This window comes from Stegastes partitus, unplaced genomic scaffold (assembly GCF_000690725.1).
Source record: "Stegastes partitus isolate 25-593 unplaced genomic scaffold, Stegastes_partitus-1.0.2 Scaffold304, whole genome shotgun sequence".
Lineage (NCBI taxonomy): Eukaryota > Metazoa > Chordata > Actinopteri > Pomacentridae > Stegastes > Stegastes partitus.
This window is the reverse complement of record NW_007578035.1, coordinates 425,551-452,573: the sequence shown is the minus strand read 5'-3', so window position 1 is coordinate 452,573 and position 27,023 is coordinate 425,551. Positions and strand designations below refer to the sequence as shown.

The window sequence follows — 27,023 nt, the reverse complement described above, 5'->3', positions numbered from 1 at the left end:
TATGTGTGTGCAGTTTCTGCCCACACATGGTTATGCTTTTCATATTTATATATACAGCAAAGTAAGCCTCTATTTTTTTCCCCCACTACAACCCAAGGTGTGTGCTTTCTGTGGGCCTCCAGACACCTAAAACAACTGAAACCATTAATCCAGCTCTCCTGCAAGATGAAAAATAATTTGCTGTCTTTTCATTCCCTCCAGGCCATCACTTCATGATTCATCTAAAGATTCAGAGCCTTGCACTGTAGCGTTGTAAAAAAAAACCCTGCATAAACCGGCTATCTCCTGCGTTACTGTAATCCAAAAACAATTCCGACTAAAGTAAATAAAGGAAACTTCCGCGAAACCACGTAAATAAAAACTGTACGATGTTCAGATTTTACGGGGATCAATAGAACAAATGTCTTTTATTTTCATTCTTGAGTTTTCTGAGTGGAGAGTTGTTGTTTTTTTTTTTTATTATTGGAAATAAAAACTATTTTAATGGACCGTTCTAATAGTGTTTTGAAAGGCGAGAGACTCCATTGTGTCTCTGTGCCAGACTGCTACCAAATAACAAAATGCACTTTCCCCAGACAGGGACAAAGCTGAAAACAGCCACAGAAATAGAAAGGAAAAAGTAAGATGGGTGGGGTCTGTGGATGAGGAGAAAAGGGGTGTGGGGGGCAAAAAGAAAGAAAGAGCTGGAAGGTGGGAACAGGAGGTGGAGGTAAGCAGGGACCTCCAGGCTTCAGGCTTGCAGAGCGATAAATCTTGAAACGAGGAGAGAGGGGAAAAAGAGGAGAGGGAGCGCGATAGAGATGGAAGGCAGAGGAGGGTAAAACCGCAGAGCATTTGTTTTAGAGATAGACACACCAAATAGATCTATAAACTGAAGCCGCTACATCAGCTCTCCACTTTCTGCTTCTTCGTGATAATGTATGGTGCTTAAGGGACAAGTCAACAAAGTCACACAGCTCAAGAAAAAAAAAAAAAAATGCAAGGCCTGAAAGACACACTACAGGAGATTGAAGTTAGAGGAGTCACTTTTATAGTAGCGCATTACAAACTGAAGGTTATTCATTCCAAATATCGATCCCTATATGTGGTTCGTGTTGAAAAAAAACAGTCAAAATACACCGTATGCAGACGATATGTTCACTTTTCCTTATGTGCATTCAGCTGATTCAGGAGGTGGCTGCCACCGAATGATTTGACTCACCTCGTTCCCTCCAACATCTGAATGGTTTCTGAATAAATATAAACATGCGAAATGGCTTCTTTTTTTTTTTTTTTGCAGTAGCCTCTGTTAAATTGCTCAGAGCTTCTATCCATGCGTTTTCATATTCATTTCAATTCAAATTGTCCAATAACTTTCACAAATGATACCTTGCACCTGAAAGCTTGGAGATAAAAATACATCTGAGGGATTTATACATAACATTTCAGATTGGAGCTCTGGAATCCATTTCTGTATAATGGTCTTAAGCCTACAAACCCGGGATGCCGTCAGTCCTACTGTGGCATTGACATGATAATAGGAGAAATAGGAAGGTTTTCTGCAGCAAGAATGGTAATAAAAAAGACACAACTATGTGCCTGGTAGAAACTCCAAACTCTTTTTTTAAATTTACTTTACTGCCACCTTTGGCTCATCTTTGAGGGTTGGACTGGTATTATTTGGTATAATGCTGTCTCCATACACATAGAAAGACAGCTGTAGTATTTTTGGGGATGTTCTGATGATCTGTATCACTCTTCTGCAGTCACAATATACTCCATATAGGAACACTCACACTCCAGGTCATTGTGCTTACTCATGAAACACTATTAAGTATGCAGTTTGTGTTTAAACATTAACAGGCTTTAAGTATTACATTTAGAAATCTCATTTCGGCACACACACACACACAGAACAACCGTATCAGCACGAACGAATGTCTACGGTTAGATTGTGACCATATTTGTCTATAGAAAGCACATTTTCCCTCAAGTCCTGCGTCCTGTGGCACAGCTGAGGGGACGAAAAGAGACAAGATAAGTGAGGAGGATGGACGTGGAGAGCAGCGCGGAGTAGATAAAGTTGCAATGCTCCATTTGCTGTGAAATATCCCCCCGTGGTACAAATACTTGAGGTGAAAGAGGAATAAGTTAACTCTGGAGAAGTTGTGCAAGTGTGCACTGTCTGATGATACGATACGGCGGATGTGACAATATTTGACTTTGTTCACCTGCATGTGTCTATATGTGCATGTGTCTGTGTGTATTCACGCCTGCACGTGCACATGTGTTGCTGCTAATAGATTATTGATCAGGGTCAGTTTCCGAGTCCAGCAGCAGCATCCGCATACGCACATACACACACACACACACGCTGACTTTGCCTTTCCTTCTTGTTTCTATTTCCATTGGCTTCAGCTTACCACTGTCACTGTAAATAAATCAAATGCTTTTGCTGTAATTTCCATGTTCCTGCTGGTGCCTCTTGGCCAGGTCATGTTTGCAAATGAGAAATGGTTCTCAAACATTTTCACCTGGTAAAATAAAGGTCAAATAAAAACATTTGTTGCCCTCATCCCTCCAACATAACCGGAGCTCCAACACTTCCTGTTACTCGGTTTGGAGACGGGTGTTGCAAAGTTAGAGATTCCAAGCTGCAATCTTTACACTGATACTGTATTTCACATTTAATTTAACATGTGATGCTATTTATTACGTCTATTTTTTTGTTCTAGTATTTCTTTCTTCATGTGGTTTTGTTGCCGTTTCTGTTCCATCCAATTCTCCAGGGGATCATAGCAGATCCTTTTTCATTTGTACTGAACCCCTATGTGGCCTCTTGTGTGTGTGTGTGTGTGTGTGTGTGTGTGTAAAGCCCATTCTTTTTCTTTAATGGCTATACAGACTTCTCTATTTAACCCTGTCACCTCTAAGCAGTCAGGGCAATCCGTCTCATCAAAGCAAGACAGATCAGATAGCTATCATAGCTACCACAAAATAAATAACACTTACATTACTGGTCTATTACCAGCCTAAAGAGCTTTATCCTTTTCCTCAAGTGTGTCTTTTTCAAGCCCGATCTGCATCACAGGACAAGTGCAGTTGCGTCGGATGAAGTAGCACCACCACGGACGAAGATGAAGCCTTAAACACGGGCAATTTTTGTTTTACTAGTTATTGATGTACAAAGGAGGTGGAGTGTGAAATTCTGAGTGCCTGAATGCATCAGCATGTGTTCCAAAGTGGCCAGTCAATTAAATCCCTTCCCTTCGCCTCTCAACGCTTACTGTTATCCAGCTCAACCCCACTATCTTGTTATCCCATGGTCATAACCGCTGAATAATGAATGCTGGGCCATCCTCTCTCACCCTCCCTAAAGAAGCAGCGTTGGAAGGATGTGGCTGCTTCAAAATGAATAGCATGATTCACTGGGGACTTAAGGCTGGTGAGAGTTTTCATGTTCCTATTTTCTATAAAAGATCCAATCCTGTTAAATTGTGCAAGAAAAAAAAAAATGCTGTCCAATTCTTTGTCTGCTTAGAAACACTTTGAAGACAGAGTTGGACAGAATTTGCAAGATTTTTTTTGGAACTTTTTTTTTTTTTTTCTGACTAACTGAAAGTTTCAGAGTGTTTATCTTGCTGGATTTGGAAAATTTATTCGATGCCAAAAACCAATCAAGTGTAACAATTAGCTCTTTTGCTGCAAAATGATAAATCACTAAGCTTGTTTAGCCATGCAAATTCCGTGCAATTTTATCACTCTTCACATGAAGACAATCAAGGCAAGGAAAATAATTGTTTTTTCAAACCTCATTTCTAACATTCCTTTAGTAGGGCAACCTTTGTGCTATCGTTTGGTTTCCAAACTGAGGCTTTAATCAAAGCTCCTCCGGGCTTTTTGGCTCATTTTCTCGCAGTTCAGTATGTCTTATGTGGTTTGTTAGTGTCTCATTGCTGTGACAGGGATTTCCTGATGTTGGCCTCTCTGCAGAGCTCTCAGCCATGTGATGAAATCCCCAGTCGAGTAGCTGCCTTCATAATTACTGGGGATGGTTTACAAGGGCGGGACATGAGAGAGATGAAGTGGATTCTCTTGATGGCAAAACATTGCATAAAATGGGACATGGGAACAGTTTGCAAAGATGAGAGGAGAGTGCGAGAGCAACAAGTGGGAATTGGTCTGACGGGTAAGATGTGATAAAAAAAAAAAAAGGACATGATATGGTAGCGAGTCACGGAGCTAAGCCAACCTGTTGGAAGTCATTCATTTTCTATAATATACAGTGAGCCTGGTGTCATTATGTGGTGGTATGAAAAAGGTTGAGTTTCTGTTCCATGTCAAGGGACCAGAGAGATGCAGCAGTTGGCTTGACCACCGTTTCTCCATGATGATGGGTTTGAGTGGTAAGATGTGATACTCTGACTTTGCATACATATAAAGTGGCGCAACAATGAAGATTATTTACAGGATTTCCACAAACGAGCTAACTTACACGACACAAGAGACAAACACGAGTGGTTTCTAGGGTAGATGTAGAAGCACATACAGACAAGAATACAATAGAAATGAATACATCTCGGAAATAGTTGCCAATAAAAAGAGGAGGAGAGTTAATGGTACTTGAGGAAAGACCAGAGGACCAAAGACAAGAGTTGCATATATATAAAGGCTTTTTATTTATTCCACTGCAGTTTCTCTGAGTGACAAAGTAAAGGACTTAAAACAGATTGACCTTGACAAGGCATAAAAACCCAACATAATGAATAGCACTACTTATCTCAAGCATACATGGTGCATAAAACAAACTGACTATTAAGACTTTTACACCTTAATATGCCATAAACGTCCTCACCATATAAAAATAAATCTCCACATGACAATCTGATTATTAAGCTTGTTTGGTTGTGTGAAATCAATGCAATTCTGTCACTTTTAGCATGAAGACAGTCTCTCATACACGTAGAATGCTGACCTATGAATGCTCGAGGAGTAAAATAAATTTTGGGTCAGTAATGCATATTTGTAGCATCCTAGCTGAAGGTTACTGTCCTGAGTTACCTGTTGCTATGTTTATGGGCCCACAGGGAAGAAGATGATACAATGCCTCGTTGTGTTCCTTTCGAATGTTATTTCCAGTCAAAGGGCAACAAAAATATCAGTGTGTGTCTGAACAATTTTCCCAGTGGGAAGAAAAGGAGAAGGGAGCGGGAAAAGGTAAACTCTCCATCAATCTTAGCGCTTGTTCACATTAATATGGAGATTTGGCAAAATAAAAAATGTTCTTCTGCGTTTGGGCATCTCGTCTGCACACAATAGGAGACTCAAACGGAGAATTTTTTAAATGCCGTATTAGGCCTTGTACACATCCATCCATCCATTGTCTATACACCGCCTAATCCTCACTAGGGTCATGGGGGGCTGGAGTCTATCCCAGCTGACTTAGGCCACCCTGGACAGGTCACCAGTCTATCACAGGGCCACACTTAGAGACAGACAACCAAGCACACTCACATTCACACCTACAGACAATTTAGAATCAACATGTTTTTGGACTGTGTGGGAGGAAGCCGGAGAACCCGGAGAGAACCCACACTGCACGGAGAGAACATGCAAACTCCACACAGAAGATCCTGGTGCCTCCACCAGGACGCAACCTTCTTGCTGTGAGGCAACGATGCTAACCACTGTTCCACCTTGCAGCCCATTTTTGCATACATGGGAACATAAAATAAAAAGAAAAACAGAGAAAATGAAAAAAAAAAAAACATAACTGCAACATCATCACATTTCTAATAACACAAGTTGTTTTTACTAATTCAGCAGAAGTTTTGTTTCTAAACTGTTCTATCAGCCACAACATTCACCACCTTGTACCGCCTTGTACACACTAATGTGGATATTTTTCTAGATAGATATTTTCTCCAGCTTAAAAACATAAATAAATAAATCAGAAACTGACAAATAGAGTTTTTAAAAATCTTCACCTCAGAAAGCGTTCATAAAAACCACACCCTTACTGACCTAAAATACTGTTGGTGTGTAGATGAGGGATGTAATTACAGTGTGTAGTGGTCACTCAGTTAAATGTTGTTCATAAGTTACTCCCCTTTCAATTTCTCCCTCATAAAACTGGTTTTCTTTGCCATCCAGGTGAAGGTTGCGGTTGAGAATGACCAAACCGCAGGTGAGAGCTGCCTGTTGTAGAGCAGACACTTCTGACTTTGTTGACTGCATGTAACGTCGTGGTTCTTTAGATCATTCTGCCAAGCCGGTCTTTATTTGTCAATGATATGAGGCACATCATTGAAAGCTCTTTCTCAATCAATTAATAGCTCCACTGAGAAGAAGCTATTATTCACTACATGATATATTTTACACAGAGTACATTTATTACTGTTAAATACATTTCATTATATGTGAAACACCAGCAAAATGAAACATTATAAATGTCCAAATAAAGATCCTGAAGACCCCCTACAATTACAGCCATCCAATCAATCAAACAAACATTGTTAGCAGGTCCACAGGGTGCTTTTTAACACACTAGAAAACACATCATAAGCAAAATAAGCCAGGGGTAAGCGTTGCTGCCTTGGAACCGCAGTGTACCAATCTAAATATCAGACATCCATACATAACACATCTAAGGAAACAATCCCGTGGGGTGGATGGAGAAACAGGAGGTGGCTATTTTACAGACTAAGAGATCTACACAGAATGGAAAATATAATCTAAATGTGTAATTTTGATGGCCAGAGAGGAGTTTTTAGGTTTTTAGCATTAAATAATGCAGGAGAAGAGCTTAAATGCTGCACAAAGGCTGATGTCATGACTTGTCTATTGGTCACCAAAAAATGTATAAAGTATTAAGTTATATTATTTTCTGTTGAAGCTTTCCTATGCAATGATGGCGGATGCTAATCTCAGCAATTGTTGACACGGCGATCTGGTTCACATTGAAGAGGCCGAACAAAGGGAGGTGATTATCTAACGGGAGACTGCATTGTGATGTTAAAAAAAAAAAAAGTCTTCTGCAGGTACAATATAGTTTTTATATATTTAGAAAGCAAATTCTGTTCTGATAACGCCTGCAAGTCTTAAAAAGCAGGTGTTCCTTTTAAACACATCGCAGTTTCTAACTATTTCTCTGCCGTCAAGCACGAAATATGAAAGTACTTAAGACATTTTCTCAAGGGGAGGTGCTAAAAGGTGAGGGCATGTTAAAACAACTAATTAATCAGGGGCACTATGGCAGGGCACAGACATGCCTGGAACTAGTTCCCAACCGTAGAACAGGAAATTAAAGGCTGCATCACGGATAAGAAAGTGACGACGAGACGAGCGGAGGACTGGAAATAATTCTCGGAGCTGAGACTTTACAAAGATGAGCCACATTAGTTCTGCAAAAGCAAAACAATGTCCAAGCATATGACCGAGATGGGGGCAGGAAAAGCTTGTGTACGCAGCGTATTCTCTGAGGATGAAGAACAAAGTCACACTTCTTTCATCTCTCCTGCGCTGTCTTTTTTTTTTTTTCTTTTCATTTTTCCTTGATCTCTATTTAAACTGTCCTCTCTTCAATTAGTTATGAAATCTAAATTGTCCAGGCAGCTGACGACCCCACGCTTATTTACATCCTTGTTACATCTTGCTTTGATCTCTATCCAGTGCAAAGTCATTAATCTTACTTCCCTCTGGTGTGTTACTTACTTGTTTTGTCCTTTACTTTTTTTTTTTTTTTTCCCCTCTGCGCTACCTCTTTGAGATCTATGCAGAGATTTTCATTTTATGGCAACTCAAAAAGCATCTCTGATATATACAGTATAAATATGGATCACATATACATAAATATGGATCAAATTCACAGCCTTGACCTCTTTTGCAACAATTTCCTTTGACTGCTGATGGCTGGACTGTCTGCTATCTTGAGGATTCAAGTCCTTCCTTTCTTTGTGTCCCTCTTTCTCTATGCGGTTTAGTCTCTCCTTATGATGACTGTCCATCAGATTTGCTTCACGGTTTCAATGTATATTCAATCTGGGTCTCTACCCTCCTGGAGACTCATCCAGTGGTCGCCCTGTCCTTCTTCATAGCTGCCTTTGCATCATATGCTGCCCATGACAAACTGCAGCACCTCTCATCTCTTTCTTTTCCCTCTGTGCCGATGGTATATTATATATACTTTATATTATACTGAGCTCTTGTGTATGTCAGTCCTCTTTGCAGGCCTCTGTGGTTTAGAGATGAATCTGTGTTTAAGGTCATTGAATACACTGTAAAGTCCTATAGTCGTTAGGCTTTACATTAGATTTAGTTTAACTTAGAGTAACATGCAAAGCAAAGGGCAGCATCATCAGCGCATTTCTCCCAAATGTAGCTGGTAGTTGCTGTTAATATGTGAAGCAGCCACATGGGGCCTTTAGGAGACGAGTTCAATCAAATATTCAGATTTGTTTGCCAGGCAGGCTTTGATGGAATCCATTTGATCATCAAGTGTCTCTTCATCTCTGGCTTTTGGATTCACAGTTTAAGAGGGCATTTTCAACGACTCTCTCGTGTGCTGTCATTTGAAAACACACAGTATAAAATGTATGTTTCTGCATATGACAGGCTCACGAACCTGAGCTACCCTGTTTCCACTTTAGTCCTGGCCGGAGAATTCTTGGCTGCACTGTGGAGTTTCTCTTCTTTAGCATGTGATGCTAACAGAAACCTCCCATTGCTTTGGCATTTAGTAATTGGCCTTTTTTATTCTATAATGGCAACAAGCTCCAACATCTAAAAAGGGGGAAGGGGATCTTCAGTTATTACCTCAGCTGTACCTGGCTGGCATTTGTGTAAAGCACAGGATTTCTCACGGGGACAGATCTATTGCTATGTCGCTGCTGGTGGCTTCAGAGAAAGAGGATCTCTGTGTCAGGGCAACCTTAACCTTTCATTATTTTACCAGCAGGAACACTTCTGAGCTTTAGTAAGGGACAGGACACTGGAGGCGTGCTCCTCTAACCCTAACCCCCTAACAACAATTGCAATTATCCAGTTTAATAAATTGCATAATCCTTCAAGGGTCAGCAATTATCCAGACAAGAAAAGCGTTAGTTGAATATTAAACTAACTTAATATTACACACTAAAACTATTTACCTATCAGAAATAAGAAACACTCTCTAAACAAGTCTCAAAAATGTGAAATGTGTTTCTAGTGTTACTAATAATGAAGAATAAAACTGAATTCTGAGGGAAAAAAGGCTTAAGAAACCCATCCTCGTGTAGAGAGTTTGGCAGAAAAACACTGAAGCCACTGCAGGGATTGGATGAAACTTACTCAGAAGCAGACGTCTCTGTTTAGCCACACTGTTTTCCCCCCTATTCCCTGCTCAGCTCTGTTTTTATGTATTGCATTAATTATTTACTCATTCCTTTTTGAAGATGTCCCCAGAGATACGTTTTGTTAAAAGCATAGATAAGTAATGATTGACCGCATCGTACTTAACAGATTTTTTTTTTGCTTGGACAATATGTTTAGATGGGGTTGGATATTCGTGCACTCCACCTGCCCCAATGGAGCTCAGGTCGGCTGCACACACTGACTCATCCGCCAACTGTTTGCACTGAAGAATTTCCACAACCAAACACTCCCAACACAACACTGCCAAACAACAGTTTCACTGTTTCGGCAGGTTCGGGAGAAAGAAACCACATTTAAGCCACCAGCAGAGAGGGAGCGGGTGGGACCTAATCAACAAATCTGGTGCACTGATGTCACAGTACGTCCCTCGAATTATTCACTAGACCTGGAGCACTTAACCATTAGCTGTTATCCCTTCATTTACCTCAGGAGTTCTGCACTGCGATTATAAATGCAGATTAAAAATGCATGAGGATACTCATCCCGAGGCTGTTTTTTTTTTTTTTTTTTACCATGGCAGAGATCTTGCAGACTGAAATTTACACAAGGTCTTAGCAAAATATTATTAGCCTTATCCTGTCTGGCACATAGTAATAAAACCTAGGGCCATTGCATTTTAACTATTAAAAGGGTCAGTCACTCACTTTGGCACTCGGTGCAGATATATATAAGCAGCTCCAGAGAGTCCCTGTGCCAGAATGTAGTGAACTGGCTGAGCGTTTGATTTTTATGGGTGGGCCCTGACAATCCCAGTCACACTTTAGGACTGTTTAATGCAATAACGGAACTTCATTCAGTGCCATTCACTCACTTTGTGTTAATTGTCACCCAACAGCTTAAGTTTCTATTCATAAGAAAGAGTGGTACAATTCTATCATCCTACTGCGCCAACAAAGTTCACACACACTTGGAAAACGGTCCGGGAGTATCGGTTTTGGGTCATTCACCACAAGGTCATGTGAAATCAAACTGCTCAGTTCTCCAAGATGAGGTTTGGGAGAAGGGCTGCTGACAGATTCACAACCGCCGATCTGATCTTGAGGAAGTCACTAGAACTCTGTCAGGGCCGATCCAAGGAACTCACTAAACCCGCCAATCGGTTGTAGCCGTGGGCGGTGTGTACAAAGGGCAGGGGCTTAATCAGCACAAGCTTGTGACCCGTGCTTACAGGGAGTTCCTAGATATGGGAAAAAGAAAAGAAAAAAATGCATTTCCCAATCCCTGTCACCAGTGTGGTTCAGTGGGTTATCCATGTCTCTTGGCAAAGGGCAGGCACACACTGATTCACTCAGCGTGGCGCATGTGCAGCCCCGGACATCAAAGAGCATCACAGACCTGGTATTTCCTAATATTGTGAGTGTCCATCTAAGAGGCTGGACTCTATTCACTTGGGACTGTGTAAATAGTTACTGTGATGGATTCTTGTTTCTAACCGGAGAAACTGCTCCACCAGCTAAGACCAGCCACGCACCATCACCCACAGAATCAAAAAAAAGAGCAATCAATCTGTCAATTCCTTCCGTGTGTGGGCCGGGTGATGTTTCCCGTACGGCAAAATGGTGTTCCAGGTCTTGGTAGTGGGAGTATAGTGAAGCAGAGGAGACAGCAGAAGGAACAGCCACAAATAAATTAGATAGCAACAATAATTATAATAATAAATCACTACCAAAAAAGAATATGAAAATAATAAAGCAGCTTTTTTTTTTTTCAGGAAAGGCCTAATTTGTGTGCAACAAATTAACATAAAAATTATCTGCACACACAAAAATAGGGGAAAATGTAGATTTTGGTGCTTAATGTCCTGACTGCTGTCCACATCTCTGATTTGCTTAAGAAATTCATGGAGCTATGGAGTTCTGCAGCAGAAGGGAAAAAAACATGCAAACAAATGACCAGTCAGAGATTTGTAGGTGGGACTGTAAATGGGAAAATCATCTTATTGCATAGCAAGCTAACAATATATGTCCATGAAAATAGTGAAAAAATTATCAGGAAAAAAAACCAAACAGGGCTGCAAGGTGGAGCAGTTGGTAGCACTGTTGCCTCGCAGCAAGAAGGTTGCCGGTTCGTGTCCCGGTGGGGGCACCGGGATCTTTCTGCGTGGAGTTTGCATGTTCTCCCCGTGCAGCGTGGGTTCTCTCCGGGTTCTCCGGCTTCCTCCCACACAGTCCAAAAACATGTTGAGGTTAATTGGTGATTCTAAATTGTCCGTAGGTGTGAATGTGAGTGTGCTTGGTTGTCTGTCTCTAAGTGTAGCCCTGTGATAGACTGGTGACCTGTCCAGGGTGTCCCCTGCCTTCGCCCTAAGTCGGCTGGGATAGACTCCAGCCCCCCACGACCCTAGTGAGGATAAAGCGGTGTATAAATAATGGATGGATGGATGGAAAAAACAAACAACATGACAAGGATGGACACAAGTATAGAGACAGTGTAAGTTCAAAACTTCCAGAAATGGGCCGAGGTGGACACAATGCAAACAAGTGGTTCAAAATACACTGCAAGTGTTTGAAGAATCCCACAGGAACAGTGCATTATTGTTTCTACGTATATGTGAATTCTGTTTTTTTTTTTTTAAGGGAAACTGGGTCACAGTCGCAATGTATTGATTGCTATGAATCCCAACTGACTCTACCTGCTGAAAGCTGCAAACTACAGACGCTTTAGTGCCACCTTACAAGCCTATAGGGGCGCATGTTTTACACTCAAAACACAAGTGTTTGGTGGAATATTCCCTTCTGGGAATTTGCAAGTTTCTGTACAGTAGTAGTAGTCGCTTGCCAGCTGAGTTAGCATAAGACTTTGCACCCACAATAATGTGACTGAAAAGCAGCTGATCTACTTAGCATCTCCTTACTGTCACACACTTCCCCTCATGCACATACACATCGGGAGGAACAGTGCAATATGTAATTAAAGCTGATCCACATTGTGCCAATGATCTGCACACTTGTAATTAAATCTAATCTGAGTGTGTACGTCCTTAGTGCAAGCATGTGTGTCCTTAAGCGCGAGTGTGTGTAAGTGTGTGTTTAATGTCATAAGGCCAGAGCAGTGTAATGCCACACTCCTGTCCAGTTAATTAATTCAAATGTCCACCCTTAATTAATTTCACACAGTGGATTGTGACCGTTCCCCTGGAAACAACCTGTGAATAAATAATACCTGCGGGGACAAGGTGTGTGCTGTGGTGTGTGTGAACGTAGTGACAGTGTCAGCTCATATATTTTAAAGGAGGTAAGTGTGTGTTTTCAGCACAAGCGCATCAGAATGTATTGCTCGTATGTTAAATGTGTGTCAGCCAGAATTTACTTAATGTGCGTACAAATGAATGTCAATTACGTGTGGGCGGAATATGTAAAGGTTTCAATATATTATGTAAAACTGTACTGAGGAGTTTAATATCCCCAATGGATCAAACATGTATGCATATCTATATGTGGTAAATGGACAAATAGGCGTTTTCAACCTTTCAATCTAGATCCATAGAATGATGAGGAGGTTAGAAAAAAAAGGGATTTCATGTGAGAGAAGACGTTTTAAATCACTGGTCACACCAGACGGACTTATCTGTTCAGTAACAGTCATCATGCAGTGATTCATGCTAAGTGTAGTTACCATGAATCCCTCTCATGTCAGAGCATACGTTCTACATACTTAATTTGACATAGCGATTACACTGAACAAATGCTTTGACACACTTTAGTAAATGCATACTTCTGGCTGTGGAATGAAGCATCTCTGTCTTCACTGTCCTTTTACCTAATATAGGCCCTCATTTTTTCCACTGATGCTATCGTTGAAACTAGCTGTGGGCTAAAAGATAAATTTGTCTGTACAAAGCTATCTGCGCGCCCGATCATTATGCCAATTACTGCGCAGAAATCAGGATTGGAGGGTGTTCAAACTTGAATATACAGAGAAATATCAGTTCTTCATGCTTTAAAGCGAAGCATTGCATTCGTTCTTTTTGCATAGATTGCGGCCGTCGTATCATAGCCAAGGCCATGGCTGTTACAGAAGGATAGAACAAGCACGGGGCTATATAGAGCTAACTTTAGGTTTAGGTAATAAAGGCTAAAATAAAACAGCACTCAAGAAGAAACCCAGCCAACTATGAATGACCCTGAGTGTGTGTAGTTCACTAAATCAAATGTTAACTGGAGAGCTGGCACACGGCTGATGGCCTTGTGCTCAATGGTTACTACTGTCTTTATGCCAGCAATGCAGCATTTATGGATGTGGAGAGATGTGCTGCCTTGAGCCAGGATTAGTTACGACGAAGGGAGGCGTTCGAGAGCAGGTATTGCTCTTTCAGAATTTGTTTATTAAAGCAAGCGTATAATGCAGCTCTGAATAATCGAGGCTGAACAACATAAGGTGAAGAAAAGTCCCTATGCAGGTGTTACATATGACAACGTGTTTCCTTTTAAATGAAAGGCATCCTGACAGTTGTGGGAATGAACCAATTGAAGCTCCAGTGATGAAAGATGTCAAGGTGCTGCATGACACATGACCCACATGTTGTAAGCTGAAGTGGTTTACTTTATTATGACACTGTGCACAAAGTATGTAGGGTGACACATATGGATGGTCCAGTGCCATCTTTGTTGGCCAGTTCTTATGCTCGCAGGGTTTTTGGTTTGGAGCCTCAAACTCTCCGAGGCAGAAGTACAATTTGGCTTGACAAACAAAGTCGGACGAATATTTTCGATGGACTTTTGGTCAATCTATTTTAACGACAGCATTATCAAAATTCCTCGGTTTAACATGGCGCGGCATGACGTGCCCTTTTTTTCCAGTCAAGTTTTGTGATGAGGGGATTTGTTGCGGCTTTTAGATGATGTGACCTCTGAGACAGCAGCTTTAGGGAGGAATGGAGTGATCTTTAAGACCAAGGAATTAATATTCCTATTCATTTTGTCTCGTTTCCTCTCTCCTCTCAAGGGCCAATGTGACTTTCATTCTCCTGACATTCTGAAAAATGCTGTTAAATGTTAATGGAGACTATTTTTACATGGGTCGTGACCACATCTGGCGCACACATACATGCCAGACACTCGCACACACTGGACAGCCGGGAGTTTGGACATTTGCCCATATGGACAGGACAGGCAAATATGTAGAAATGTCAGACCCACACACATACACACACCCACATGAAAACAGCGTGACAATATTTTGGCTTTCAGAAGAAAATTATCAAAAAAATCCACACTTTTCCGGGAGCCAGTAACCTCTGCAAGCCTTTTTCAGATAAACTTTTTGTTCTGCTTTTTCTATTATTTTTGATTTAGTGGCTGCATTGAATTCTGATTTGATGTCTTTTTTTTCATGTTGAGGAGGACACAGAAAAAGCTTCTGACAAACCCTCAGCACACGTTGGCACAGCGCTCTCATCCTCTGACAGTCACTTCAGCCCGAAGGCTGGAGAAATGCTCATGTAGTGAGGGTCCCCCCGCTAAAGCTGACATGCTGCGTGAATCAAATACACTTTACATTTGTTGAACTCGGAGACACCACACATCGAGCGTTCTTTTAATGGTAGACGAGTGCGTTCACCTTTTTGAGCAATAAGAAATGGAAATAATGAAATGTAGTGAAAGACGGCAGCGGCTCATTTTGTCCTGAAGCATTTCAAACTGGTGAATAGAAATCCATAATAGGAGTCACAGCTTCGGTGTGACTTTTTTTTGATAAAAAAAAAGGAGCGAACCAGTTAAAGTATCAACACTTCAATTATATTGGGTGAATCCTGAATGTCCGCCAGGTGCAACTATTTCACATTCGAGCAGAACAGACACTAAAAGACTGAAAAATCTTTTGACAGGTGTCCTTGTACAGTAATTGAAACACTGTATTGCCCACTGCTGGTACGCAATAATTCATCACACATACTGATATTCTGACAGCATCCATTATCACCTAAATTGCATCTGAGTCCCTCACCACTAAAGACTCTTCATGTGGCACTGAGACCAGTGGACTCCAAGAAGGTGCTGCAGATGGTTGCCTCAGCTCATTGCTCTCTCTGACTTTGTTTATAACCCGAGGAGGTCATTCCTCTGCCGGGGCAGAGCTGAGGCAGGGATATGTGTCAGTTTGTCAGTCTGTCTGTCAGGAGGATAACCTAACAATTACCGAGCCGGTTATCGTGAGTCTTGGTGCAGCCTATGCAAAGAGAGAATTCAATAACCTTTGTTGCAGATCTGGTTTGGATGGCGAAATCATAGAATAGTGGACTGTTGGTATTTTTACTTTAGTTTATTCTTTCTACTTCGTTGCACTCACTGCTACAGAAGAAAAGAACTTTAACAGACAGGACAAGACCCTAAGTCAGGGGTGTCAAAATCCGGTCCTCGAGGGCCGCAATCCTGCATGTTTTAGACGTTTCCCTCTTCCAACACACCTGATTTTAATGATCAGGATCGTATCAGGCTTCTGCAGAGCTTGATGATGAGCTGATCATTTGAATCAGGTGTGTTGGAAGAAGGAAACGTCTAAAACATGCAGGATTGAGGCCCTCGAGGACCGCAGTTCGACACCCCTGCCCTAAGTAATTCTGTATCTGATCTTGGACATCTACAAAACATTTTTTCTGTCATTGAAAAGCTGCTGCTCTCTGTTGGATGGAGAGGGAACCGAGACGGGAGCCGGGTCGCTGGTAAGGCTGGGTCGCAGGTAATCAGGGCTGTGTTTCCGGGTGTACAAACGGCGAACCTGCCATCTTTGTGCAACAAGATGGGTGAGCTGTGACTCCTCTGTGGATCTAATATGGATCCTTCTTACTCTGCTGCTCTCTGCTTCACAGAAACCTGGTTGAATGAGCTCATCCCAAACCATGCTGTCTCCCTGGAAGACGAGAGGATGTTTCTTTGTCAATCAGGACTGGCGTACCGATGTCACAGTGTCAAAAGTACACTGCTCGCCAAATTTAGACCGACTTCATAAACCAAAAGTCATTTCATTCACTGAGGGAGTTTTCGTCAGTCACTCTGGTCGGTATAATCCGCCGCACGCTGCTGTGAGCATGACATTATGTCACCTGGATGATCAGATTATTGAGGTGGAAAGGACACATCCAGACTCCCTTATCATCATCCTTGGGTACTTTACCAGAGCAAACCTTAGCCACAATACGCTTAGAAAATGCCCTACCAGGGAGAAAAATACCTCGCACCATTGCTACACAGTAATAAAAGATGCCCATCAGTTTGTCCTGCTGATCTGGACGAGCTGACTGACACTGTGACATTATGTGTCAGCGTTTGCAAGGACATGCACATTGCCACTAGAGCGAAACGTGTCTACAACAATAATAAGCAGATCCGTGAGGCCAAGAAGGAAGCCTACAAGACAGTAGACAAGATAGCTTACAGGCAACAGAAACACAAACTGGACAAGGGAATCGGAGTAGCTAAAAGACGACCACCAGGTTTGATAGACTCCTAGACTCACAAAGCACTAAGCCCCAGATCCTTGACTGAAACCTTGTGGTAGTCTAACAGCTAACCACATAGAAACAGGCTACTTGCAAGGTGCCCTTTCTTCTTCCTTCTTCCAAACAGGTCTGTTGAGGATGAACATCACATTGCAGAATATCTGTCCTCTCCAGGGACTTCTACCAGGATTCTGTTCATGGACTTCGGCTTGTCTTTCAACACAATCATCCCAGACATGAGATCACCAGAGACTGACCCAACTCATCTCTATCAGCCCTGCTTCCACTCTTCAATGACAAGCCTCCCTCTACACTAATGACTGAACCTCCAGCGATCGCTCTGTCAGGCTCTGTTGGAAGATTTGGGACGATACAACACTCATCAGTGCCGTCCAGGACAATGACGAGTTCACATGTAGCTGAAACAACCTGGAGCTCAACATGCTCAAGACCCTGAAGATAACTGCGATCTTCAGGAAAAGCCATTTAAAGGAAGGTGTCCATTCAGAAAGTTCAGACTTCTGCAGGATCTCCCACAGTCTTCTACATTGCTATTGTATGTAAGAGGGTTCATAATGTATGTTTTTCACTGTGTGAGTTGTTACCTGCTGGAAGCCATTCAATAAAGCGTGTCACGACACCTTTGTAGGTGGATTGTATGCATCAATCAATACATACAATACAGCTGCTGAAAATGGAAAGCGGTTTGAATGAAATGTTCCTCCCAGTTAGACGTCCTATTGACATTATACCTACATAACAGAATGGATATACATTTTTATTATAGCTGCTTTTAAATGAAAGGCACCACCCAAACAGGGCAGCTTTATACACAGATGAAGAGTGCTGTGGACATAAAAACATGTCACTCTCTGCTCTTCACACACCTACAAATAAAAGAAGATAACACACAAAAAAAGAAGCTATTATTCTGTGAAGAAACCTGCCTGTGCCACGCGCTCTAGGTGAAATGCAATTAAAATCAACTTTGCTTGACAGTTGGACTTTGCGCCTCTTCTTTTTGTTATCACAAACAAAAGACATGCACAGAAAGTCAAACAAACAGAATATTTCCTGCAGTTATTCTTCAGAAGAAGTTGCAAGCGCGAGCCACCCTGGGCAACACGCTATTAAAGTCAAACGAAACCCCCACTGTAACAGTTCCACTTGCCACAGTGCAACAGTTCCACAGCAATAGCCCTGGAATTATAGCCTATATACCAAGGTCTGCATCCGTTCAGTTACATTTACCCCAGATTGTTTACAATGCTGCAAAGTCAAAATCAATAGGGCCTGCCAAGACGGGAACAGCCTAATGTTCCATTAGAACTCTCTGCTATTCAATTACAGCTCCAGAGTTGGAGAAGTTTCAGCTAGCTCAGGTCCCCAGAGGAGAAGCACAGAGAAAGTATGAGGCAGAGAGAAGGAGTAATAAATCTAAAACTGACAAACGGCAAAAATAAAGTTATGGCATCCTCCCACTTTCGCCCACCCCCCCCATATTTTCCAGTATTCCTTGAAGCTGCTCTACAGGATGTGGATGAGAGAAGTTCTTTAATCGTCGCTGCTTTGGACTTTTTCATTATGTTTCACGCGGTTGTTACTGTTTTTCAATCTCACTCATCTGTTTTGCAGTTTTTATTATCTGTTTATTGGGCTGCCCGCTCTAAAACATGACTTAATTTATTCCTTACCACTCTGCTTCTACATGCATATATCTGTTCTATCTCTACTGTGTGTGCCAGGGATTTTTTTTTTTTTTTTTTCTCTCCCCAGGAAGCGAAGCCTTAACCAGACAGTCTGCTATAACTAGGCTTGTCTCCAGAGAGCCAGCATCACTACAGGACTAAGAGAGAAAGACAGACCAAAAACGACATAGCAAGAAGGCCACAGAGAGAGAAAGAAATGTCATAGAGAGGGGAGAGAGGGAGAAGGGGCCAGATAAAAGCGACATAAAAAGAAAAGTCGACTCAAAAAGATAGAGATGGACAGCAAGAGAGCGGAATAAATGAAGTTTTCTTCATGCCTCCTGTGGTGATGATAGGTCGTCATGGGGTCCCTATGGGAACAATTATAGGGCCTTGTGGCAAGAGTCAGTGTTTGCGTGTGAATGTATGCATTTATGTGTGAAGAAAATGTCTTTGTGGGAGTAGAGGAGCGTGAGATAGATGACAAAAATTAAAATGCACCAACACGCCATGAAATACCCCACAAAACCTGCTGCTCTTAAGATCATCTAACTGCCTCTGACTTCCAATTTAACCGTCCTCCAAGCAAATACATGCTTTTAGATACAGTACAGTAGGCACTGGCGATACAATTATGGTAACATGTACTGGAAATAGACGCTTCATCACTGAAAATTCTTTTCATAAATGCGTTACTTTCAAACTGCAATGAAAACATACAACAAAAAGTCCAGCTGTGTGAACAAATCCCTCGTGTGCTCCCTCCCTAGCTTATGAACAGCCCATTATGTCCCTTAGTAATGGAGCGCTTTCTCTTGTTGTCGCCCTCCCCGTGGCTTTCATGCAGGTCTTCTGAGCCGCGTTAGTCCACGACCACCCGGGTCTTCTGTTACCTTCATCTATGCCCGCAGACTTCCACTAATTGTTTGGCCTTGTGAGATGGGCGTCACGGTCTAATGACACCCCTGTTTCCCCCCTCCCCACCATCTCCACATGTAGGCGATCAGAGTTGAAGGCTGACAGGCTTGATGTCAGGGTGCATTGAGAAGCGGGTTGGGAGTCACCATCTGGAGACACCTGGTCCAGGCCAGAAGTAGGAACTTTAACCTCAGCGTGTAGAAGCGTCGCCCTGGTCTCCCTCCATATGCCTCCAAATTGTATTTGCTTTCTTTACTTGAAGTCTATCAAGGTGAGATTAATTCTTTTGTCCTTATCTATTTTGATTATGTTTGTAAATGTACTTATTTGTTTGATTTTCATTGTTGTCTTAACATTAAAATTATCTGTCTCCCTTAATGAATAGGCTAAATGGATTCAATTTGACGTGAGGTGGTTCAATTCAAATTAAACCTTTTATTTTTTTCCCCCCATGGTGCTGTCGATTAAAAACTATCAGTAATTATTGGCATCAACATCTGTTAGACAAAGAGAGAAAATATATAATAAAACAAGCTGAAAATCAAACACTGCAGCCACAGACAGTTACAGGAAGTCCATCAGGTGGCCCTGAATTACTCCCCCCACTGGATCACTTAAAGACCCTTTGCTGTTGCATGTGTCGTTTGCATAATTAAATGCTACTGCAGCCAGTTAACATGTAGCGGTAGGAGTGTAATTTGTAATGTCAAAATGTAGGATTTATCCAATTTGAAAGTGGCGCCAAATGTCAACAGGCTTCGAGGGCAATAAACAATCAAAACTGGCAACTTGTGTGCATTTGGTATAAATGTACAATATGGCGGACCAACAGCTGGATCTTGCTCTGCATACTCTGGTACAATAGATGACCATTCGCACCTTCAAGTTGGTCATTCCTGAAGGTAGCGCTGGACATTCTTTTAGCTGAACTCTCCATGTTGTTTTGCAACCCACAAAAGATGACATAATCAAAGAGCGTGTGAACGGCACTGAAGCGTTAAAATCATGACAAGGGACATAACCTTATCCATCTTGTTCTCGTGCAGCCGAAACAGGCCATTACATTGTCATCAGCCACCTGTCTGCACAGCTCATTTGACAATTCTCCTGTACTATTTGACATAGTCTACGTTGCCTTGTTACCGAAGGAGATTGTCATCCCAAGAAAAAAAAACATCAGCATCAGTCATTTCAAGTGCCACAAAATGGCATATGTTTACGTTGAGATGACAAAGCCGTCCAATTACCATGTTAATTGTGATGGAGGGGAAGCGGGGATGGCGATGCTGTTATAGAACAACAAAGTCGACACAGGAAGGATGTCAACATGAAATGCTGGGTCTAAAAACCACTCAACTGCTACTTTTTCTTTTTGTTTGTTTCCATCAGGCTGTCAGTGTTGTTGCTCTAACATTAATCCCAAACTATGTACCAAACATGCACAGATGTGGTTCAGTTGACATTTTTAGTGAATAACAAGAAAGATAAGCAAAATCTGACACCTCATTTGTATTCACAGCCTACTGAGCTGGTGTTAGTCTGCCAAGGGACAGCCTCCAGAAGAACAGAGTGGACACATTTTGCCCAGCCTGTCCTGTCTGCATCTGCACCTTTTTTGTTGATCTCAAACACATTTGTTGCAGTGTGATCTGTCCACAATGTGCACCCCAAATCTTTTAATAGAGACAGCACATGATGTGTTCCACACTATGTGGCTCTGCACTTACTGTCAGAGGCGATCCAGTGGAATGTGGTGTTGGTAGCTTCCGAGCAACTGGCTGGCAGATATTTTGGCTGGTAACCAGCTTCATTCTTTGCCCAAACAGTTTTGATATGTACTAGGTGAACCTTACAAGGAGGGAAATGTTGTGCGCCTCACTGAAACACGGGGATGGTGTGGTGATTGTGTCAGTTATGCTCTGGTTGTTATGCAGTGTTTGCTATTTTTCCTCTCTACATGGGAGGGTATTTATTCATCTGTTATGTGATTATGAACTGAAAGCACACGCACACACACACACACACACCGACAGCCTTTTAACCTGAGATAGGTTCTGAGAAGTGCTTTACAGTGTGTTTTACAGCCATGCACACAAACACCCATGCATCAATGCTCGCCTGGCATCAGGAGCATCCTTGGGTTCAGTGTTTTGCCCTAAAGACACTTCAGCATGTGGAGGAGCTGGGGCCGGAAAACGGCTACTGCCGAGGCAAAGCAACCCCCCACCCGCCCCCACCCCGAAATTACAAAAAAATATAATCCAAACACATTTGCGGCAAGGTTTGTTCTGCCAAAATTACTCACACTCAAACTACACAGTAATCCATTTACCTGTAGGGCAGGTGAAACAAAACAAAACAACACTGTGATTAAACCGTTTGACCCCTACAGCATTTATCAAAATCAAGGCCACCGTGCTAAAATGTGAAACACCGCCATATTTCTAAAAACAAAAAAAAGCCAGAAAGTGCAATCTATGCACCTGTATTCCAGCAGGTCTCTCTGGTTCTCTGTCTTTCTTATTGCTTTCCTTTGTCTCTCTATGAAAACTCTTCTTATATTCATAACTTTTCCTCTACCTGTTTATGCCTGCTTGCCTCCCTCTTACTCCTTTACTTCATTGCAACCACCTTTTCTTCCCTCTCTCTCTATTTTTTTTTATTTTTATACCTTCCCTTTCTAGTCCACAATTATATTTCTCTCTCCTGCACCCCGTCTCCTCCAACCCACCCAGCCAATCTAATTTCTCACTGTGTCGCTGTTGTTGTTAGTATGTAGTTTATATGCAGTGTTCTGTATTTAGCTCTCACTGGGAGTCACAATGTTCCATTTACCTCTCCCACAATGCACTGCTGGGGGATGGCCCCAATTATGCAAAATGTGTGTATGTGTGCGAGCCTGTGATGTTTTTGAATAAAGCGTAATACGGCTGCGTGGGAGAGATGTCATCTTCATGCTTTCCTCCTTTCTCCTACAGTTCTATACATCTATTCCACAGTTTAGTTTCTCAGAATTTAAAAGGGGAGCTTAAACATTTCTCGCCCATTTTTGGGGGGGATTAATAAAGTATACCTACACCCATGACCACGGGGACACCAAACCATCGTGAATATAACCAGTGCATGCATGACGAGTCCTGGTCACAGAGTAAAGTGTAATTCTTTCACTTGTTTGTTCCCTGTTTTGTCTTAAATCCTTCGCTATGCGGCAAAATGCATGCAATATTTATTTCATACAAATATATTTTTTTTTAATTATTTGTTTTCAGGAAAAAGCAAAACCTGATTAAAAAATTAAAATATAGTGCAAAGCATACATTCCGGTGGCATTGTTCAGTTTTGATTATTTGTTTTATTTTATTTTTTTCTTGACTGGTATGTTAAGGTAGTTCATATATATATATAAAGCATTACTTGTCTTTTGCTTTCCTGCAATATGCAAAAACTGAATTTGTGTGACCTTAGCCTATGGCTCACTGCTTGATCACCCTTTGTGTCGCACAATTGCAAATGTCACATTGGAGGAACAGAATGGTGTTTACAATGTTTGTCTTTTCAGTTTTGTTTATGGTTTTACATGTCCATTGTTGCTGCAAGGTGGCGCAGTTGGTTAGCACTGTTGCCTCGCAGCAAGAAGGTCGCTGGTTCGCGTCCCGGTGGGGGCATTTGTATGTTGTCCCCGTGCAGCGTGGGTTCTCTCCGGGTTCTCCGGCTTCCTCCCACAAGTTCAAAAACATGTTGAGTTTAATTGGTGATTCTAAATTGTCTGTAGGTGTGAATGTGAGTGTGCTTGGTTGTCTGTCTCTAAGTGTAGCCCTGTGATAGACTGGTGACCTGTCCAGGGTGTCTCCTGCCTTCACCCTAAGTCAGCTGGGATAGACTCCAGCACCCCCCCTGCAACCCTAGTGAGGATTAAGCGGTGTACAGATAATGGATGGATGTCCATTGTTGGATTTATGAAAGCAATTATTATTGCACTTAAGTGTTCATTAATAGTATAATGGTTTATTGAAGACTAATATGAATACATTAATATCCCAAAACATTGTGTGATGTAATATATATATATATAACATATGAGTGTGAACAAAACCAAATAGGATTGTTCTGCCTATATCCACTTTTATTCATTCACATCCCTAGACTGCACTGATGCCTCCAATGTGCACCAAAATATTGTCTTTTCCCATCATTTATTTCTGTTTTCCATGGCTCATCTCTCCCCACCTTTGTAAGTTTCTCTTCTATCACCATCTCTCATTTCCACTTTGCCTTCATTCTCCGTGTAGAAGTACTCATATTCTCCTCCACTTATCCAAGCCCAAGGGATCCTCTTCAGTTTTGCGAGTGTGTTGTGTCTCCCTTTCTGTCAACGCAGTCGTGGCTAATGGCACGGTATCATTTCAATGGGTTCGTGGAGTACACAACTGTATTTCTGGTGTAATTGTGAGTCTACATCCACCACATGACAGGTCAGTTAACTACAGCTGTACTGGAATCAGTGCAGGAAGTGCGCTTTTTGTCAACTTCACGTTTCTTTTAGTGCTCTCTGATGTTAATGACTACTGTTACTTTTATTTATGCTCACTCGTGTCCCGATGCAGGATCAGGGCTGAGTTCAGCTATAACTCTGACCCAGGGTTAGAGTTATTGCCTCTGTGTCCTCTGTGAGTCTATGAGACCTTGTTGGCTAAAGCACTTGAATGAAGTTCATTTTATTTTGTGTAGTCATGTGATAACAATGGAAAAGTGGTTCTGAAGATGGTTAAATCAATCTTACATCCCCACACTGTTGATTAGATATATTCCTACTGAATGCTGATTAGTGACACTCTTATTGACATTCGAGGGGTATAGCAATCTCTGTAATTATTGATGCTTCTGATGGAGTTCTTGGTTTGCTACCATCGTGATAATCTGTAAAGCCCAGCCACTGCCAAACAATGTTACGGAACATTTATAGTTCCCCGCTGTGAGACCCCTGCTCTTATAAAATTCCCCTTTCACATCCCTTATTCTTCACCATCTCATTCTTCTCTACTTGCCTCAGTTTTTTTTTTTTCTGTCTTTTTGTGGTTCTCTCTTTTGTATCCCCCATCCCTCCGCAGTGTGTCTCTTCACAAAACAAGCAGTAGACTGTTGTGTCCTCGGGGAGTTTAGTGGATACTTCTGATTCAGTATGCTCCCCCCCCCTCCCCGAATGCAACTACACTTCACAGTAAAAGCGTGGCGACTGTCAATATCAAAATAAGAGCATTCCTGCTGTTTAGAAAATTTTAGAGGAAACCTGCTGCTTTCTTTCATGTAAGAAGATAAGCTCTGCCTCGCACGCACCAACCTGCACATGCAGAGACGTGCATTGGCTTCTTCACACAGTCGAAATAAAGCGGAAAGGGGGAAAAAAAAGCATTTGGGAGGCAGACAATATCAATAGATACTGAGACAGATGAACGCAAAACCTTAACCACACGTTATCACACGGACTTGCAAACGCAACGGTTGACAATCACATCCTTGTCGAATACACACACAAGCACACACTACGTATAGACAGGCGCACACAAACGCGCTGCTATCACAAAAGTGTGAAGGTTTGCAGGAAACAAAACCACAATGCATGAAAAGTACACACTGTACAGTCTCTTTATTTATTTATTTGCTTTTTTTTTGCGTGTGGATGCATTCAAGAGAAAAGAAAAGATATAAATTAGACATATGCAAGTGATTCTATCGAGGGATTTAATTTAGACAACATGCTTTTTCATGGTTGATCAAACTGCTATGCTCACATCTTGAGATGATTTACAGCTAAAGCTCGAAGTTTGTTCGTTAAACATTCTCAGGGCTCAGACTTAGACGGCGATGTAATATTCACTGCCGTGTTAAAAGTAATGCACTTGGATGGAATTAAATTGTGTTAATCACGTCTATGTGAGTGAGCAATTACTGTAAATCCAGTGGGAAATACCTGTATAGTGAGAGATGCTTCCTACACAATGTCAGCTTTCATTTGTTAGATAGTCACATGGAAATGTGTGGACTGACTACAAGTTCCCTGGCATAATTGAAACTATATAATGTGAAGTAAAAAAATAAATAAATACACTGAGGCTGAAAAAAAATGTCTCCTTTATGTCAGTTAGTATTAGGTTTACATATCAATTATTCATTTCCATTCACATTTAATATAATATATGTTCAAATGCACAGTGAACAGGTGTGTAACGTTTGCCGTGTGCACTACCTCTAATAATGTCACAGTATAAAATTCTGACTTCTCATAATGTTAGACAGGAAGTGTGAATCCTGGAGTCTAAATCTACAAATGTCTTTATATTTTAACATTTTATTATCTAATTTTCATTACAGAAATGTGCCTCAAATAACCTTAATATGAAAAAAAAAAGACAAATTGCGGCAAAAACAAACCAAAAGTGGTGGATAAATAAATAAATAAAGGCTGGGGTTACTTTATATTTACAACAATGTTGGTGCAAAGTCGGCTGACAACCTTTGTTACATGTCGGCCTTTTCAACTGCTTTCTAATGTTGATAAAAATGTAAATCACAATTCAGAGATCTGAAGACAGCCTGTGGCTTTTCTCACTCATCCCGTTCATTCATAACTGTATAAGCACAACAGTCCTTTTACCTTCCTCTTACAAGCCACTTCTACTTTTCTTCTTGCCTTTGTTCTTTTTCCTTACCACTTTTCTGTCTTCTCCTTATCAACCTTCACTCATTTAACAACACCTTTCAAATCACTTCATGCCATCTCCTCACCGTGATTATCTCTATATAAACGTGTGTCTGTGTTATAATGCTCACACAGCAGTCAACTGTTTTTTTTATTGTTTCCAGGTTAATGCTTTTGGGTGCTTTCAAATGGTGTTGAAGGTTCCTGCAGATGTTTTCCAACACAGTAAGTGGCAGAAGAAGCACAGAGTGAACTGATAATGGTTCATTTATCCCATGTAACAAACAACAATGTCTGATAAAAAGAAGCACTGACATTATTTAGAGAAAGAGAAGATCTCTTACCAATGTCTTTCTTTCCTACCTCATCATACCATTAATCTCTTGCTGTGCGATTGCATCTCCCACCCGTCCAGCCCCCTTCTATTTGACACAAATGCACCCGTACAATGGGTTTGTGGTACTGTGACACTATTAAAGTCAATACCCTCTGCTGCTATTCATACATACGCTCAAGCACATATACACACTGTGTCAGAAGGGTTGCCCTATATAGAGTGACAAAGTGTCCGAGTTGCCTCCGCTGATGAGATCGATGATGATTCTGTGTGTGATGAATGGAGATATGGCAGAGTGCTGGATCATATATACCGCTGTGATGTGTCACATACATGACTAATAGGCCCCCGACTGCTGAGAACGACGTCTGATTTCTGCTCATTATAGGGGGTGGAACAAAGGGCCGCAAACAAACAGCATGCAACGCTATAAACAAAGCACCACACAATATAAAATATAAGCAGCTACAATGGGAAAGATTAAGCCGATTGAAGGAGAACTACATTTACTTCAAAGCATAAACGGAAAAATCGAACAAACCATTCATCGTCGTT

At 41.5% G+C, this 27,023-nt stretch overlaps 1 protein-coding gene and 1 long non-coding RNA gene across 2 annotated transcripts in view; one reads left to right on the top strand and one right to left on the bottom strand.

The window, feature by feature from the left end:
- The window catches only part of LOC103358336 (zeta-sarcoglycan), a 169,547-nt gene that overhangs the window by 92,397 nt on the left and 50,127 nt on the right, over positions 1–27,023 (bottom strand). The window lies entirely within an intron of this gene.
- LOC103358335 (uncharacterized) lies at positions 10,451–26,021 on the top strand. Its single transcript, XR_520247.1, has 3 exons — positions 10,451–10,571; positions 15,665–15,667; positions 26,011–26,021. It is a non-coding gene; the product is annotated as an uncharacterized LOC103358335 (long non-coding RNA).